Below are 19,901 nucleotides of genomic sequence, written 5' to 3'. Positions count from 1 at the left end.
CTGCAGGAAATAGCCGGTGCCCGAGGTTAGGGACCCGGTGACCAGAGGTGTAGCCCGTTTCAAGGGCTCCCATACCTTGCTATCTCGTCCTAGAATAGCAAGAGGACCTCGAGTGAGGCTTGGGGAGGCCTTCCTCGACCTCGAGACACGATCCTGGCCACAGGAAATAGCCGGTGCCCGAGGATAGGGACCCGGTGACCAACTACAGCAACCAGTTCCGAGGCTCTTAAACCCTGCTATTCAGGATCCTAATAGCAGGAGGACATCTAGTGGCAATCGGGAACGTTCCTCCCGTATCAGAGACCCCCTTCACGGCAGACACCAGATCATTCCTGTTCCTCTCACTCCACGCCCAACCCTGTTAGGCAGTGCGAAAAGCACGGCCCCTCTTACCTAAAAGAGGGAAGCATTTCTCCAAGGGGCTCAAGACCCTGTTCCAACCCCCGAACGAGTGTGATTTACGGTCGCCCCACCAAGCCTCCAGTCCCCTGCTGCGGCCCACCCTAGACGCCAACTGAGTCTAGCCGGCCCAGAGCGACACTGGGAATTCTGATAGAAGAAGGTGTGGGCAAAAATCTACTTATAGTCCAGGCGCTGGCTTGAATTGAAGCCCGGTGCAAGGGCTCCCATACCTTGCTATCTCGTCCTAGAATAGCAAGAGGACCTCGAGTAAGGCTTGGGAAGGCCTTTCTCGACCTCGAGACGAGATCCAGGCTGCAGGAAATAGCCGGTGCCCGAGGTTAGGGACCCGGTGACCAGAGGTGTAGCCCGTTTCAAGGGCTCCCATACCTTGCTATCTCGTCCTAGAATAGCAAGAGGAAGGCCTCCCCAAGCCTTACTCGACCTCGAGACACGATCCTGGCCACAGGAAAAAGCCGGTGCCCGAGGATAGGGACCCGGTGACCAACTACAGCAACCAGTTCCGAGGCTCTTAAACCCTGCTATTTAGGATCCCAATAGCAGGAGGACATCTAGTGGCAATCGGGAACGTTCCTCCCGTATCAGAGACCCCCTTCACGGCAGACACCAGATCATTCCTGTTCCTCTCACTCCACGCCCAACCCTGTTAGGCAGTGCGAAAAGCACGGCCCCTCTTACCTAAAAGAGGGAAGCATTTCTCCAAGGGGCTCAAGTCCCTGTTCCAACCCCCGACTGAGGGTGATTGACGGTCGCCCCACCAAGCCTCCAGTCCCATGCTGCGGCCCACCCTAGACGCCAACTGAGTCTAGCCGGCCCAGAGCGACACTGGGAATTCTGATAGAAGAAGGTGTGGGCAAAAATCTACTCATAGTCCAAGCGCTGGCTTAAATTGAGCATACATGAGAGAGGCAGAGAATTTAATTTTGGATTATTGTTAGGGGGTCTTCAGTGTATATGAAACTCGATGTCGTCACATTCCAGGGTCGTCGACAGCTTGGGGGCAGGGAGGTAAGTTGTAAGAAACGTGCACTTATAAAATCGTCTGTCCTACAGTTACTATTCATAGTACAGCTTAATATTATGATATTATGATAATATTCTCAATATTATGTACACATAATTGGCTTTCAATGTGGTCCTCTACATTTTTGCGATAAACCGCATAGTTTTTCCGTAAAAAAATAAAATTTCTCGAAAAAAGTATTTTTTTATTATGGACTTTTTGTTATTTCTCGAATATTCAAGTCATCAGCCGACTTGGCGGAAAAGGCTACAATAAACGTTGTAGGCCGTTTCTTCCTGAATCCAATGATATACAGTATATAGTTTGGGGGTTACGATCATAGATGCGGTGTTGGGAGGGGGATAAGTAGCACTGTTATGCTGCGGCGTGGTCCTCCCCCATGATTAATGCGCGTAATGGCCTGTCTATCGCATCGCTCCTACTAGTCTATGCATTCAAATTATGTATTTCTGGAACGCTATCTTATGTATTTTTGGTCGCTGAACACGATTTTTCAACTATCAAGCCTCAATAATTGATAATTCTCATCATAATATACAAATTATGGTCAAAATTACAAACTTCATCTCATTATCATTATTTTATGATTACATTGTAATGATAAACCATCTTGTTAGGAATCCTATATGTGTTCAATGATCACTTTGGAATTGCGAAAGTCAAGTAATGGAGTAAGTTGGACAAATGATAAATAGGCTACCCCATATAGAGCACCGTGTAACAGGAGTAGACAATATTTTCTTAATATAAGTTTACAGTTGAAGCACGAATAATGCCAATTACTCCCATGTGATATGACTAAATATTCGATTACAAAGGAAATACAACTCTAAAGCTGCGTTTACACCAAAGCTATTAACGAGATGTTAATATAACTTAATCTTTATAGATTCTATTAGATTGAACATAACTTATCATACACATCATGAACATATAATATGTGTTTGTCAAGTTTCGTTCAATCTGATAGAATCTATAAAGATTGAGTTATTAACATTTTGTTAATAACTTTGGTGTAAACGCAGCTTTATCAACTGATTTCTGTAACTTATATCTACGAATAGATACATTTCATCTGGCTGAGTTTGACTGATTGTCTTGGGTTGGTACTTGAATGAAAGTGGAATGGGAGATATCTTTGTTGAATTTGAAATATTTGGAGAGAATACTATTGGAAATCTATTGAGGGGAGATCAGTATAATTAAGGTGTGAGAGCAAGCAATCAATTCAATGAAACAACTACAAGGACTCATGAACGGTTCAAATATGAGAGATTGTCAAAGTATATTTGGAAGAAATCAGGGGCTATTTGTGGAGTTTTTTTAGAATCACAATGCAAAATCAATGACTACTTGAAGTTTATGACTGATTATTGTAACATAGTTTAAATTATCTTAAATTGTATTCATGCTCATAAGGAAGGACTCTGGTATTGCACATAGAAACTGTACGAGAAAAGATCCCATACTTTTTTCATTCAATCACACAAACTATGTTATGGAGTCTGTGTTATATCTAGAAAATATTAAAAAAATCCCCTTAGAAGTAGAAAATAATTTCCAATAAGGAAACATTAACTCTATACAGTCACATACAGTTTGACTCTATACAGTTTGACTCTCTGTCAAATAATGAAACCTTGAAAATTTAATAAATGTGACAACCGATCATGCTTTGGAGCAAACCCTCATTCGATCATCCAAAACTGAGTATTGTATAGCTAGTTCTTCAAAGGCTTCCATAAAATGGCTGTTACTACATAAATAAATCTTTCATCAAAGATATTCTGTTCAAGTATGTTGACATCATTATGGATATCACTGGAAATTGTGAAGAAAGTCATCGAATGAAGTAAAACAAGAATAATGAGAGATGAGAATGATTTCCAGAAGCATAACCTTGTCAAGAGAACATAACATTTTTCTTCAAGACTCTGATGGACAACAGAATCTGCATAATGTTATCAATGGTCTGAAAGCAAGTGAAGAAGTGTGTGATTCTCTTATGAACGTAGAGAAAGAAATAGTTATTCGGTCTCCAACGATTTTTATCTGAACATAGTTGTGGCAAATTGTAAAAGTGTATTCTCACCTATAAAAAGAAACAGAGTTCTTTCATCCTCCACGATGCAATCAAACAGAAATCTTAGTCTTAGTTAGTTCTAGAACAAAAAGATCTGATATCTGTATTTGTACTAGGTAGCTGTTTAAAGATAATTCAGCATTGAAGTTCTAGTGCAGCATGCATTTCTACAATAACCGCTATCTCTGTCAACATCTGATGGATATTTGAAAAAAAACTCTTGATCTCACTTGGCCCATGAAATTGTAAGTGAAACTAGTTGTGGATTTGACTAAATCCCTGAATATCGTTGACAAATTCGCATAATGATGACATGGCTCTCCTGAATTCAACTCCTACTTCACTTTTCAAATCTTCAATACGCTGCAAGATTATGGAAACTTTGTGATGAGAAGAGTTATGAAAATTCTCAATAAAGATGGAGTGATCCAGGTGGACATAGCTTTTTATGTCTATGGTCTAAAATCAAACAAAGGTAGTGAACATATTAGAAGCAGCAGAGTAAAAGAATCACTCCAATAATATGCTCTCCAAACCATCGAGACTTGATTTCAAAATCTGTGTCAGAGATTTATTAATGTGAAATGCAAGAATCTATAAAGGAATAATCCATACGTTAGCTACGTGCAGGAATACATTCATTCATTCATTCATTTGTGGATAAAATTACAAATCATAAAAATATGTTTGGGAAAGAATAACAGGCATGGCCCAAAACTATTCGAATCCCAAATTTCGATTGTCACACTTAAGAAATGTTTGTGTGAACAGTGTTATTGATTCATCACTTGAAAGAATCCAGCCCGACCACTTCCAACCTATGGAAAGGGGTCTAATCAATCTAAAATTCACTGACGCTCATTTGGTGGATAAATTACCAATATATTAAAAAAAATCATTATGAACAAGGCAATACATGATTTTCAACAGTCGTTGACCACTACTTAATAATTTTCAAAACCTGAAAATGACAATCTCAAAAAGAAAGAATCTAGGGGATCCAAGGATACCCAGTACGTAACTGAAATCCCCAGAAGATCAACATTGATCTTGAATACAAGGAGAATAATCCAAAACAGATTATAAGCAAGTCCACCCAAGTATTACTCAATATCCAATAAAAGAATTAATGCATGTTCAAAATAAAAAGATAAAAGAAATTACTATTCAAGGGATACTTGGATTACCTAAGATTCCACAAATACAAAATCAGTGAATTAGTGATTAGGTTGCAGTCCAATTCGTTCATCTAACATCACCCCAGTAGTGTTGCGGTCAAGTGTTCCTCAAATACACTGCTCGATCATTTCCGACTCAACACGGACAGTGAAAGGAATACAATAATTCATTATCGAGAACAAACTATTATATTCCCAACCTGACAAGGATAAACGAATAACTTCCCCCACTATTCGCCGATTGTTCCAGTTTGGTAGAAAAATGGGAGATGTATTACCTCGATTCGGAGAACTTTCAAATTGGGAGTAACAAACTCTGGTAGTTCAACAGCATTCGGCAAAATTAGATGGTTATGCCATTGTACAGCCGTGGTCCAACAGATCGTCCGTGACGTCAGAATCAGAATGTCGCCCAGCTCGTGGAGTGTTGGACAGTACGCCGAGATCGTGAATCCCCATGTCGTGGACCGCTTAAAATAATAAACAATCTACAATAGTTTCTACTCCTCTAACAATAGGAATTCAAAAACAAATATTTTCAATTGGAATAATTTTAAGGAGTTCAAAAAGAGTTTCGAATTATGCAACAAATCTATGCTTTGCGCACCTAACCTACTGTATAACAATCATTTCGGTTATTTCTATCTTAAGCATGGAGCCTACATGCTATGTATGGCCACTCTTGAATTATAATCAACTAGTACTATGGCAAATAATAGTGGAATATCAAAATTATAATATTTCTTTATCAACATAACTATTGGAATAATTGTCATCTGAAATTTATGGAGATTAGCTCTCCCCACTTTGAACAGAAGTAATTATCGATGTTTAAATGAAATAACGTTTAACAGAAAACAAAGTAATATTTCTGCATCCTGACTTCCTATTCTAGTAGTAAAATTTGTTATTCTCGTCCAGAGAATCCATTGGATCACTTAATTACATGATCTAACCTGCAAACCTACAATCTAACTGTCGGTACATTGAAGATGCAACCTTATATTGGTCTTATTACTACTTGTTTTGAGTCTATGGAAATCAATGTTCCCAATTTTGGTATAATTATTACAAATAATAATTGAATACTTATGCTAGTACATACCTTTTGCGGATTTAATAAACAAGTAACAGAAGCATTTGGTTAGCTTGGCTTGTTCAATAGTCAAACGTTTGCAAAGAAGTGCATTTACTCAAATGAGACATAAATTAATAGCTAGGTGAACGAGATAATTTGGTAAATGAGTTAGGCATGTAAAAATGCCAAAATTTAAATGCTAAAAGAAAGAAAAACTGTTCTTTAACAACACAAAATAGCTACATTGGTTAGAATTCAAAAACCCAAGCCAAAACAGAAGCCAGCCATTCTCTCTCCCAAACAAGGTGCTGAGCTTCCTAGACTGCCTGGAAGGTAGACAGCCAGCGCCCTCTACAACTTTGTTAAACCAAACTTTATTGGATAAAGCAGTAAAAGGGGAACTTATTTACCAATCAAATGATGGGCAATAAAACAGTTGAAACAATGGATTTGATAGGTTTATTTTAGTTGGAGCGAAACCTCAACTACCAATCAATGCAGTCGGCATGGCAGACTGACAACAAATTTAAAGAAAATTTCCCACAATGAGTTAAAAGGGAGAAAAACCAGATGGCTTCAGCGGGAACTTTAAATAAATCAACTACCTTGTAATGGGACCATTACATGATACTGGAAGTTATTCAGGTAACTGAAAGTTACCATTCCAAAACAGTCTGGACGGGAATACCATAATGGATGAATCAATCATAAGTTAGTGTAATATCATTATAATAATACTGTTAGAAATAATATAAATGAATATTTTCATTTCATTTTGATTTGACACATATCTATTATTATATTGATTATAATTTCTCAAAAGTTCACGACAAACTGAAGATTCACGAAAGATTAAAATTTTCTTACTAAAAATAATTATTATGATGATAAATGAATGAGGATTTCCATTTCCACCATGAAGAACTAAGAAATTCCACAAATATTTCTTGGAAATGAACTGACCACTATATCAAGTAAGCGTGGCCAGTGTGCAATTGATAATATAATTTAGCCTGCAGCGCATCACAATAAATTAATTTGAGATAAAAACAATAGAACATAAACACATATAAATATTATCATTATTCTATCCTAATATATTTCTTGAAACCAAAGTTTCGTTTATTCCAAACAGTCATTTCTTAGTTTCCTTGCAGAATGAGAAAAGTTTTTAATTTTGAATATTATGATAAGAATAATCTATTATTGAAAAATCGTGTTCAGCGACCGAAAATACATAAGAAAGCGTTCCTGAAATACATAATTTGAATGCATAGACTAGTAGGAGCGATGCAATACACAGGCCATTACGCGCATTAATCATGTGGGAGGACCGCGCCGCAGCGTAACAGTGCTACTTATCCCCCTCCCAACGCACATCTATGATCGTAACCCCCAAACTATACTGTATATCATTGGACTCAGGAAGAAACGGCCTACAACGTTTATTGTAGCCTTTTCCCCTAAGTCGGCTAATGACTTGAATTTTCGAGAAATAACAAAAAGTCCATAATAAAAAAATACATTTTTCGAGAAATTTTATTTTTTTATGGAAAAACTATGCGGTTTATCGCAAAAATGTAGAGGACCACATTGAAAGCAGTAATGTGTACATAATATTGAGAATATTATCATAATATCATAATATTAAGCTGTACTATGAATAGTAACTACAGGACAGACGATTTTATAAGCGCGCGTTTTTTCAACTTACCTCCCTCCCCCCAAGCTGTCGACCACCCTGGAACATGACGACATCGAGTCTCATATACACTGAAGACCCCCTAACAATAATCCGAAATCAAATTCTCTGCCTCTCTCATGTATGCTCAATTTAAGCCAGCGCCTGGACTATCAGAGCATTGAGTGAACTATTTTGATTGAGTATTCTTGTTATTGTTCTCAGTTTTTTATTTATTCCTTATTTTTATATTGTGTGCATGCATATTAATTCAAAGGGCTCTATTAATTAATATTCTTTCTTTGCTTATGAGAGTGAATATGCAACTGCAGTCAATCATCTGTTTGATGTCATGAATTGAATGTATATTCTTATTATTATTTATTAGTTTTATATATCTCACTAGTAGTTCTGTAAACAGTAGACCTCACGCAGTATTCTCATTCACAAGTACCCAAAGACCTTAAAAAGATATGGACCCAAAATGCCTATGCCTTCCCAATGATAGCTCTCACTTGAAATTGAAGGTCGCCATTGGGGTATTTTAGCACGAGATATTATATATATATATATATATATATATATATATATATATATATATATATATATATATATATGAATATATACAATTCATTCTATAACAGGTTTAAAGGTTTGTATTTGTGGGATGGGTGGGGGATGGTTGTCATGTGATCGTTCCAGGCCGGACAGTTTCAGTCATTTGTTCCAAAAGATGTTTTTTTAAAGTCAGGATGAAGCTCGCTCGGCTCTCGATGGACCTGATAGAAACTGGAAGTGCATTCCATGCACGACAGGCACTGACTAAGAAGGATTTTGTGAAAATAGTAGTTCGATGATTGGGTATCCTTAAAGTACTTTCTCCGGTTGTAGTATGTGAAGCATCTATCCTCCTACCTTCAGAGACAAATTTGACATCATCTTTAAAATAGTTCGGATCACCGTATTTCAAGATATATCTAACATGCTTGATCATTCGAAAAAGCCTCTAATTGGGAAGCTTTAATGTTGAACTAGCAATGTGGGCTGGGGTGATATGATCATGGCATTGGAGAGAGTAGACAAAACGTAGACAATAATTTTGGCAATGCTGTAGTTTATCATTCAGAGTGACTTATATCGTTAAGAACAGAATTACAATACATTAAATGTGGGAAGATGAGAGATTGAACCAATAATAATTTTATGTTTCTAGGGAGAATATTGTACATTTTCTTCAATGCATGCATGGCTGAGATTACCTTTTTACAAGTTCTGTTTACTTGTTCTGACCAGTCAAGAGTATTATTCATAATAATGCCAAAATTTTAACTGAGCTACAATAAGGAATGTCATTACCGTCTACACTAATTTTGTGAATCAATTCAAGGTCAATATTGTTTATAAGAGGAGAATATCCAATTATAATGGGTTGTGCTTTGATGGGTTTAAGCTTAAGGCCATTTTTCTTCGTCCATTCCACTATCGAATTGATATCCTTATTCATTATTCCAACTGTTTCATTAATTTTTGTTATGGGACAGCTTAAATAGATTTGAAGGTCGTCTGCATAAGAGTATGGAAACTGGAGAATTTGATAATGGAAGAAAGGCCATTAGCATACAAAGTGAGGAGGAGAGGGCCTAAAATTGAACCTTGTGGTACTCCATGCATAACGCTTTTCCAAGTAGACTTTTCGTCACCGACAGATACAAATTGTTTCCTACCTAATAGATAGGATTTAAACCAAACTAACGAGTTGTGACTGAAACCAAGAATAGCTAACTTATTCAGTAGGACTGTATGATCAACAGTATCGAATGCTTTAGAAAAATCAAATAGGGTGAGGATGGTGCATTTTGTTTGGTCCATAGCTAACCTTATATCATCAGTGACACGAAGCAGAAATGTCTCAGTTGAATGGAATCTTCTAAAGCCTAATTGAAAGTTATGGAGCTTACTATTCTTGTCTAGAGATTTTACAACTTGAGCATGAATGAGTCTTTCTAACACTTTGGACAATGCAGGTAGAATACTGATTGATCTAAAATACTCAACTTTATTGGGTGATGGAACTTTATTTATAGGGCAAACTTCCAGTTTTCAGGGAAATTGCCTTCTTCAAGTGACTTGTTGAAAATGTATGTAATGGTTGGTAAAACAGCAAATAACATCTTCTTGATAAATTAATAGGAATTTTGTCTACACCCGTAGCATTACTATGAATACGTTGAATTGCTCTGAAAGTGTCTTCTTCTGAGATTGGATGGAAATGGAATTGATCAGTAATTGGTAAATCTAAGTTTGTAACCTGCTCTTCAAGATCATCGATATGATTAGCAATGACAACTTCGTCGCATTGGTTAGAGTGTGAAACGAAATGGTCATTAATATTATTCAATGATAAGTCAATTCGTGAATTCGATTTCTGTTTGCCAAGCCCGAATTCTTTTATTCCCTGCCAAAGTGATTTAGAGTCTAGTCTATTGTTTGTCATAAACGAATTCAAGTTCCTAATCTTCGAGTTCCGTAATTCCTGTTCAACTCTATTTCTAAGGCTCCTATACTCCATCAAACAGTCCAAGTCAAATGTCTTTTCAAATTTTCCATGTCCCATCATCTTAAGAATGTCTTCAGTCATTCACGGTACTCGTCGTTTTCTATTAATCCTCCTTGTCACATAAGGTGCATGTTTGTCATACAAAGTCAAAGTCCAATTCTCGAAAGTCTTGACCATGTCATCAACTGAGGGTATTGCTTCAATTTGATGCCATGGAGTCTGAGCCACATCAGTCAGGAAGGCGGCTTCATCAAAGTTTTTGAAGTCTCTATAAGTGATAATTTTCTGTTCTGACTTAGGTATCTTATGGGAAAGTACACAGTAGATCAAATCATGTCCAGAAATAGCTGGGACTGGGATTTGGCCTGCTTGAACAACCTCGTTAGGATCACTAACAATGAGAAGGTCAATGAGTGTGTCAGATTCATCAGTATGATGAGTTTGATCGAGAGGTAAAATAGTCATGTTTAGGCATTGGAAAATAGTAGTCAGTTGAAAGTAGTCAAAGTTACGATTTGTCATGTTCAAGTCGGTGTTCATATCCCCCATAACTAGTATACGGCTATAACAAGGCATAAGAGAAAGCAAGGCATTTTCGAAATCTTTAAAATGACCTATTTTTGGTGTGTGATAACAGATACCAACGAGTAATTTATCAGTACTAGATAAGGATAATTCAAGTAGCATAAACTCTGGTCTGGAACAATACTCTTGTTTAGATGTGAATGAAACTTTTGTTTTGATACCATCTTTCACATAAATTGCTACATCCCCACAAGCTTTATTTAATCTATCATTCCGGAAAAGATTATATCCAGGTAATGCAACAAAATTTGATGAAATACTAGGCTTCAAAAATGATTCGGAAATTCCAAATATATTGAAGTCCTGAAAACGGAAGATTGCTCTGAGTTCATCAATGTGGCAGCTGAGGGATTGGACGTTAAGGTGAGCAGCCTTGAAAAGTTTTTTGAAAGAGTGGAGCTTATTTGCTAGAAACATACCTGCGTCATTATTACTATTATTGAAATAATCATACCTACTTGAGGGCGAGCGAGCTGACGTGTCAGTGAGAAGCATCATGGAAGCAGCAGACCAACCGTGAACCGACCTCAGAACGACACATGACGCGGAAAATGGAGATGAAACTTAACCTTGATGAAAAAGTCTCTTGATTCGAGTGCATCCTGTATGCCTTGACAGTTCGGCTCCCTTCACTATTTAAAAACACTAGTTCAAAAAATACACTAAACACATCAATAAGATGTAGATGTTGTGATCTGTGGAGTTACGGTGATGAATAATCCTAATGGTGAATAAGATGAAGATTGAGGAAGAACTGGTAGTGGGAGATCTAGTCCAAGTTGAGATAGAACGAGTAGGTATCCAGTAGAGGAAGAATCGAGTCCGAGTGGTGGTAGAGCGAGAAGGTATCCAGTAGTGGAAGATCGAGTCAAAGTGAAGATTGTGCGAGTAGGAATCCAGTAGTGGAAAGATCGATTCCAAGTGGGGACAGAGAGAGATGGAATCCAGTGGTGGAAAATCGAGTCCAATTAGAGATAGAGAGAGATGGAATCCAGTAGTGGAAGATCGTGTTCAAGGTGGAGATAGAGCGAAATGGGATCCATTGAAAACTGCAAAAGAGAAGAAAAAGCCAGCAGCAAAACGAAAAGTCTTTGAAGAAAGTTATCAATTGAGAAAAGATACATAATAAAACTGATAATGAATAATATTTGCATAAAATGGAAGAGGAATAGTATGATTTAATGTGAGAAAGAACCGAATATCAAATATGGATATTAGTGGAAAGTAATCAGATAGAAAGAGAAATAGAGATAGAAAGAGAAATAAACATTTGAACATGCTGGATAGCTAGTGGAAAAATCACAGGGAAAATAATGATAATAATAGGGAAGAAGAGAAGAGAAAGAAGGAATGTGCACAATTGAGAAGAGATTATGAAACTGAACTACAGAATAAGAAATAGAACATCGTATTGTGATATTGAATTAATCAAGGAGAAAAGAAAAAGAAAGAGATGGAGAAGAAGAAGAGGAAGAAGACGAAGAAGAATAGAAAAGAATAATAATCATCATTGCAAAAATCACTACAGTTATAATAAATGTAATAATTACAACAATATTCTAGTAATCATAATAACTATAAGATTGAGAAGAGAAATGAGAAAGAAAAATCAGAAGTAGAGGAGACGCTTGAGAAAGAGCTAGATTATTTTAGATGAGTTTCAAATAGGATTGAACGGTGAAGTTTAAAAAAATATTGTATAGTAGGGGAAGGGTGGGTAAAGTGGCCACTCTTTTATTTTGTTGGCTTCTCAATAAGTTTATGATTGTTGACAGATAGTTCTATAGTAACATTTGATATGGACATTTCAATTATAATTAAGAGATTTGGAGAAGAAGAATATACATGCTAAAAGATGAACTATAAACCCTTAAAAACCACCCTTAGAGTTGGAATATCGCCAAAAGACTTCTTAGTGAGCACCTAGGACGTATGAGGAAGCTATATTCTAAGTTTTGTTGCAATCCATCGAGTAGTTTTCCAGAAATCGTGATCAGTGAGTCAGTGAGATGAGAATTTTATAAGTATAGATGACAAGAAAAACATAGAAAATCTAAAAAAGAAAGTAGCCACCATCTATAAAATATTTCCCAACATTTATCTTTTTATTTCGATTCAAGTTATTCAGATTCCTATTTGTTATTTTAAGTATTTAACAACATAATGCCAGATAATAATATTACTGCTTATCGCAGCTTTGTTTACATTTATTTATACGTGGATACAATAACAAATCATATAAATATGATTGGGAAGGAACAACAGGCTTGGCCCAAAACTATTCCATTCCCAAATTTTGATTACCTACATGTCTAAAAAATAGGTTATGTTTCTTCTGTAAGAAGTTCAAGCTCAACTTTCGTCCAAAAATAAATATGAGATGCAAATTTTAAATTTAGAAAAATCAAAACACCAAATTATAGTTAAATATTACACTTAATTATCACTACACATTGTATTAATTAAGTTATTTTATGAATTTTGAAGCCAAAAATACACACAAATTCTCACTAAGAACAGCTGATGATTTTTCTACATGCCATATCTCGAGACACAGTGATTGTAATTGGTTTGAAATTTTGTAGATAGTATTCTCAATCTCAACAATATAGTTCAACTTAATATATCATGATAGTACATCACAATATCAACATCAAATACTGAGAGTATCATGAGAATCAAGAAAGAAAAAATCTGGTGTGGTACACTCACACAACTTTCCTTGCTTTTTGAACTGCAAGCCTCATTCTCAAACGAGAATAATTTATGGGAATAACATAATGACGATTTGCGTCAACATATTTGCAACTACGATCAGACTACTGTATATGTGTATAATAAATTGTATTCAGAGTACTTTTTTCTTTGTGTAAATTGTGAAATTCGATGATTTTCGTCGAAACGTCGACGAGTCGTCAAAACAGCTGTTCTACAGATGAAATAATATCTTGACTATGACTGTGTTCTTTTTATAAACTGCTCTACCTACCTCATGCACGAGAAGGAGGTTACAAAGTCCATTTCTCAAGGATGGGGAGGACCCCCCATTGGTTTCCCAGGAAAAAGACTCATGCCAGTTGATGCAGCTGATGAATAACTATACAGGGTATGAATTTGAAAAAAATCGTTATAGCCGTTTTTGAGAAAATCGTGAAAAACATGGTTTTCTAGTCATTATCCGCCATTTTTCTCAAGAATATTAAGGAGCTCCTGAAATTTTCCCAGAAATGAGACTCATGCCAGTTGATAGGGCTTATGAATAGCTATCCATGGTATAAATTTGAAGAAAATCGTTAGAGCCGTTTTTGAGAAAAACGTGAAAAACATGGTTTTTTAGTAATTATCCGCCATTTTTTCCGCCATCTTGAATTGAATTTTATTGAATTTCTTATTGTCGGACCATAAGTTTAAAATTTTGAGTCAATCGGTTGATTAGGAATGGAGTTATCGTGTTCACAGACATACACACATACACACACACACACACACACACATACACACACACACACATACACACACAAACATACACACATACACACACACACATACACATACACACACACATACACACACAAACATACACACACATAAACACACACACATACACACACATACACACACACATACACACACACACAATCACCTGGTCCTGGTCTAATATAAAACATGATTGGGCTTCATCAATGAGCCCAAATAGCCAGGAAGAGTTTTTAAGTTCCATTATCATCTGACCTCCAGTCACCAGGTACTTACTACTGGAAAAACTCTCAAGCTGAATTCTTCGTGCAATGATTCTGGAGTATTGGATAACTTGAATAATATAAAAAACTTGTCCTTGGGAAGACTATTGTTAAAATAAATCGAATACTACCAGAAATGAAATGTAAAAACCATTGACAGTACCCAAGTTCCAAGTGTTTCCTTTTCTCTGTCAAGCTTTTAAAGCTCAAAGGCTATTGAAACTTTGTATAATAGGGTGAACTTCCTAGCATTATTTCATGTTATTCATCTCACAGAAAAATATTCGTTTCCGTAAGAAATATTGCCACCTCCTGTGAACTACATTTTCCCCTGCTTCATCTCACTCATCACAAATCAACTCAATGAAAATGGAATTGTTCTGCATTAAAAAACTGAGTCGGGGATACACTGCTTGAAGGCAAATATGTTTCGAAAGATGTTCTGTTTCTCTCACTGCAGCATGTTTGAAAGATATCCTATGACATTCCCTTCCTCACACTGAGAGTAACTCAAATGTTCTGCCATTCTCTCACTTGAACTCTTACATAAAGTGTTATGATGTTAGTAGTGTTCATAGATGTGGGGGTGGAGCATGAATAAAAATGATTGGATGTTCGAAGCCAGTGTTTGGCGACATGTTTCAAGTTAATTAAAATTATGAGAACTAATGAATGAGATCAATATTACTTCAGTTGAGAAAATAAAATATAGGGATATTCGTTCGGCATAGTATAATTCTATCTATCAACAAAGATTGGATAACTCTGTGATAAAATTGATAAATTTCTAGGATTACGAATGTGTATGTAATTTTTATGAAGGTCGAAAGTGATCGTTTTCTGACCAAGTAGGTAGAATTTTTTCGGCCTTAGGGCTATAATACGAACGAAAAAGTCAAATCGTCACGTGCGAGCGGAAAGTAGTTTTCACTGCGTGGATTTCGATTTTAGTCGCCTTTATTCCCTAAGCGGAGATGATACAATAGATGAGTAACAATTATTATTCTTCTGATATTACTCATCAAAAATGACCATATTTTAATCTGTGAAGATTCTAGTTGATGGATTTAACTTATTTGGAATATAAATGTGGGAAATGAAAATAACATTCACTTTTCAATTCAAATGGTATTGAAAATGCGTATTTAATTTACTGAAAGTTTATAAAATAAGGATCAAAGAAAATATAAATAGTAAAATTGTAAAATTAATAGAATCTGATGAAAAACTGTAGTTAGACTAAACTGTTGAACAATGATAACAAATCCTGTTCACTTTAACTATGTGTTAGTGAACGCTTTGAAATGTTTCTCCCTCATAATTTGTGTATCATTCTTGAATCATGCACATCTACAGATGAATAATATTAATGTTGTTGAATTTTGACTTCTCCAATATTGGAAATCGCAATGCTTCCCTTACACTTTACACATTGAACATGTTCGTTCAATCGATGTCATTTTCAATAGTCAATAGTGTCATAGAATACTTATCTAACAAACTCTTAATGAACTGAAACTCAAAAACTGGAATTCAATGTTGAAAAGTCACTGAGAATGAGAAGGCGAGTAAAAGGAATAAGGGAATGTGATGTGTGAGAGAAAGAGCATTCCTACACGAAACTGTTGCCGCGCCTGTGGCAGATTATTGCAGACGTTGAGATCCCCGAGGACTTTCAACGCTTCACCAACAGACATACAATAACGGCCTCTCCTCTCCCACCGTCACCCTTCCATATCACTCCAACGCCTCCATTATCGTTCTCTTTTTACCTGTGAAGTTTTCTAGACAGCGAGATGCCTCGCTGATCACATATGCTTTTCTTTCCAGAAAGTCCCAGGGCACATGTGTAACCTGCGAACATCAAATAAAGCTCTTCAAATAACAGAAGAAGAAAAGTTGGAAGAGCCCTGAACCATGAACAACAATCACCATCTCACCAATTTTTGTTGCTTCAGTGTAACTCAAACTACATTCACCTTTCGTCAATATAGGAAGAGGAGAATGTGGATAAGTAAGAGTATTGAATATAGTGAAAATTATATTTGGAAAATTGAAAACTAGCTCATGTACAAGCTGTGGCTGTCATCAACTAACATCTCCGCATAGGGGATATAAATATGAATGTCGGATGGAATGCTTGAATCAAGATATCAATGATATCAATATGTGGAGAAGAAGATAATTCACTTTTCTTCTCACTTTATTACACTTTACAATATTATGTGTGATAATATGATAAGTTCACTGATGTGCTTCTTTGAGAAATTGTAATTGACTGCACATTGTAATTATTATAAAAAGTGACACCCATACACATAAACATAGGCCTAATATTAAGCGAATCGGAAGTAACATGCTTGACCAGAGTCATAGAAGAAAGCATTGTACTGTATGAAATATGATTGGATTATGAAGAAACAAGTAATTCCTTTGGTGGCCCATTATTGAGTTTATATGTTCGGTGATTTTATTGGTTATATCTTCTTCTTCAGGTACCTTATCATAACGGAGGATGGCTACAATCATGGGAATTCTAACTTTGTTAACTGCTGCTGTATTGTTTATATAATCACACAGAAATAAGTAAAAGTTAATAACAGTCTGATTAGATTCTTGGCCACACCTTCTTCTAATAGAATTCCCAGTGTCGCTCTGGGCCGGCTAGACTCAGTCGGCGTCTAGGGACGGGACGGGACGGGACGGGAGGCTTGGTGTGGTGTCCGTCAACCACACTTGTTCGAGTCGGGGTTGGAACAGGGCATTGAGTACCTTGTGGAAGTGATTCCCTCTTTTAGGAAAGAGTGGCCGTGCTTTCGCACTGCCTAACAGGGTTGGGCGGGGAGAGATAGGAGTAGGAACAATCTGGTGTCTTCACTGGATGACCTCTTGCTATTCCCGATGGAATTGACATAGTAGAAGAGCCCTGGTACCGGGCGTCGCAGCTGGTCACCGGGTCCCTCACCTCGGGCACCGGCTGTTTCTGGCTACTAGGACTGGCGTCACGGGGTCGAGAAAGGCGTTCCCAAGCCTTACTCGAGGTCCTCTTGCTCTTCCTGGTCCTCTTTGTGATATTTCTGGGTCCAGTCAGGTTTTATCCCAATTCCTAACTGGTCGCCACTGGTCGAATCAGGCAGGCTGGCTGCTAGAAGTCGCAGAAGTGGTCGTACAGTACTCGCCTTCCTGCAAGTGTTTTATCTTTATATCTTGGAGCTACCAGCGTCTTCTACTAACTCCAGTTAATAGAAGGCGTAATTCCAAGTAGTCGAAGGAGTAAGAGTAGACTCTGGTCACGAGCTGCACTCACTCTCTGGCCGCGTGCTGCTTCCTTCAATAGTTCTCAACCGACTGTCTGTGCTAGACTCCTCTCTCTGCTACACGGCGAGCCTCCCTTGGCAGCCGAGTGGAAGAAGATAAAGGTGCGCGGCATAGTTGAGCAGTAGCCCAGTGCCTACCTGCATCGCTCGTTGTACAAAGAATAGAATAGAATAGAATAGAATAGAATAGAAAGAATAGAATAGAATAGAATAGAATAGAAAGAATAGAATAGAATAGAATAGAATAGAGAATAGAATAGAATAGAATAGAATAGAATAGAATAGAATAGAATAGAATAGAATAGAATAGAATAGAATAGAATAGAATAGAATAGATAGAATAGAATAGAATAGAATAGAATAGAATAGAATAGAATAGAATAGAATAGAATAGAATAGAATAGAATAGAATAGAATAGAATAGAATAGAATAGAATAGAATAGAATAGAATAGAATAGAATAGAATAGAATAGAATAGAATAGAATAGAATAGAATAGAAATAGAATAGAATAGAATAGAATAGAATAGAATAGATAGAATAGAATAGAATAGATAGAATAGAATAGAATAGAATAGAATAGAATAGAATAGAATAGAATAGAATAGAATAGAATAGAATAGAATAGATAGAATAGAATAGAATAGAATAGAATAGAATAGAATAGAATAGAATAGAAAGAATAGAATAGAATAGAATAGAATAGAATAGAATAGAATAGAATAGAATAGAATAGAATAGAATAGAATAGAATAGAATAGAATAGAATAGAATAGAATAGAATAGAATAGAATAGAATAGAATAGAATAGAATAGAATAGATAGAATAGAATAGAATAGAATAGAATAGAATAGAATAGAATAGAATAGATAGAATAGAATAGAATAGAATAGAATAGAATAGAATAGAATAGAATAGAATAGAATAGAATAGAATAGAATAGAATAGAATAGAATAGAATAGAATAGAATAGAATAGAATAGAATAGAATAGATAGAATAGAATAGAATAGAATAGAATAGAATAGAATAGAATAGAATAGAATAGAATAGAATGGAATTGAATAGAATAGAATATGTTAACTCACTAAATTTTCTATGAATAAACCTATCACCAATGTTGGTTAAATGTTTAAGAGCTGATTTCTACCAGTTCATAAAAGTGAGTTCATAATTATTATCAACAACTATTCCAACTTCAAGGTGGAATAATATTATGTGTGGAATTCCTAAAATATGTGTAATACTTCTCTTTATTGCTATACCCTATTCGTGAAGGAGGATTTGAGTTCTCGATCTTAATGAGGAATTATGTGAATATCACCTCTCATGAGTAAATACTTCTTAAAGCTAAGCAGTAGTAAGAGCCATCAATTCCATACCAGGAAGATATCGACTCAGTTGACGGAGGTGATTTCCTAAAGCCGATCGAGCTTCCCATAGTGGAATCAGACGTATCATAACTCAGCTGGCGGCCGAGCACGGCATTTTACCAGATTAAATCTCACTTCCCAGCATCTAGTTCTCCGGAATTCACAGGGCCGTATTTCAACCAGAAATACCTTCTGATAGTAACTAGCAAATGCATAACGATTCAGTGCAGTCAGCCACTAATTCTACGCTACTATTATTCTAGTGGTTCAATAAACAAAGTACGGTTAGTTGCTGAACCAGCAATTAGTCTCATCTTTGTTCTGCTGTTCCAATAAGCTCATCCATTCTCGATCCTCGATAGCATCTTGGCGCAGCTTCGAGATGCAATGCTGCTTGGTACTTGTCAGGTTACAACAATCTTATCATGGTTACTGTAGTACTGTAGAATATATTGAGTCAAGATTATGCAAAAGAGTTTAGTAACAATTTTATGTGTTATTTTCAATGATTTATTATGTTCTATGGAAACCAACTACATTAATAAATTATATAAATGAACAATAAATAATTCATTGTATATTATTATGTCTCTGAAGAAGTGTCCTCCTTTTGAGATCAATTTCAAGTACCCTCTATGTAACTAATTAGAATTACTTTGGAAAGATAATGGATTCGTTTCTATGTATCCTTTTGAGATTACCTGTCATTATTTCCAATCTACTCATGGTCATGTATAGGAAGAAAGGTAGCAGTGCTTACAACGTTACAACATACTTTCACAAACAAATCCATTCGAAAACCGTCGATTATCAAGTATCCAATAATCCAGATCTCGTTTTTTTAAGATGTGAAAAGAACGAGTAA

Source organism: Nilaparvata lugens, chromosome 4, assembly GCF_014356525.2.
Source record: "Nilaparvata lugens isolate BPH chromosome 4, ASM1435652v1, whole genome shotgun sequence".
NCBI lineage: Eukaryota > Metazoa > Arthropoda > Insecta > Hemiptera > Delphacidae > Nilaparvata > Nilaparvata lugens.
Note: the sequence above shows the minus strand (reverse complement) of the source record.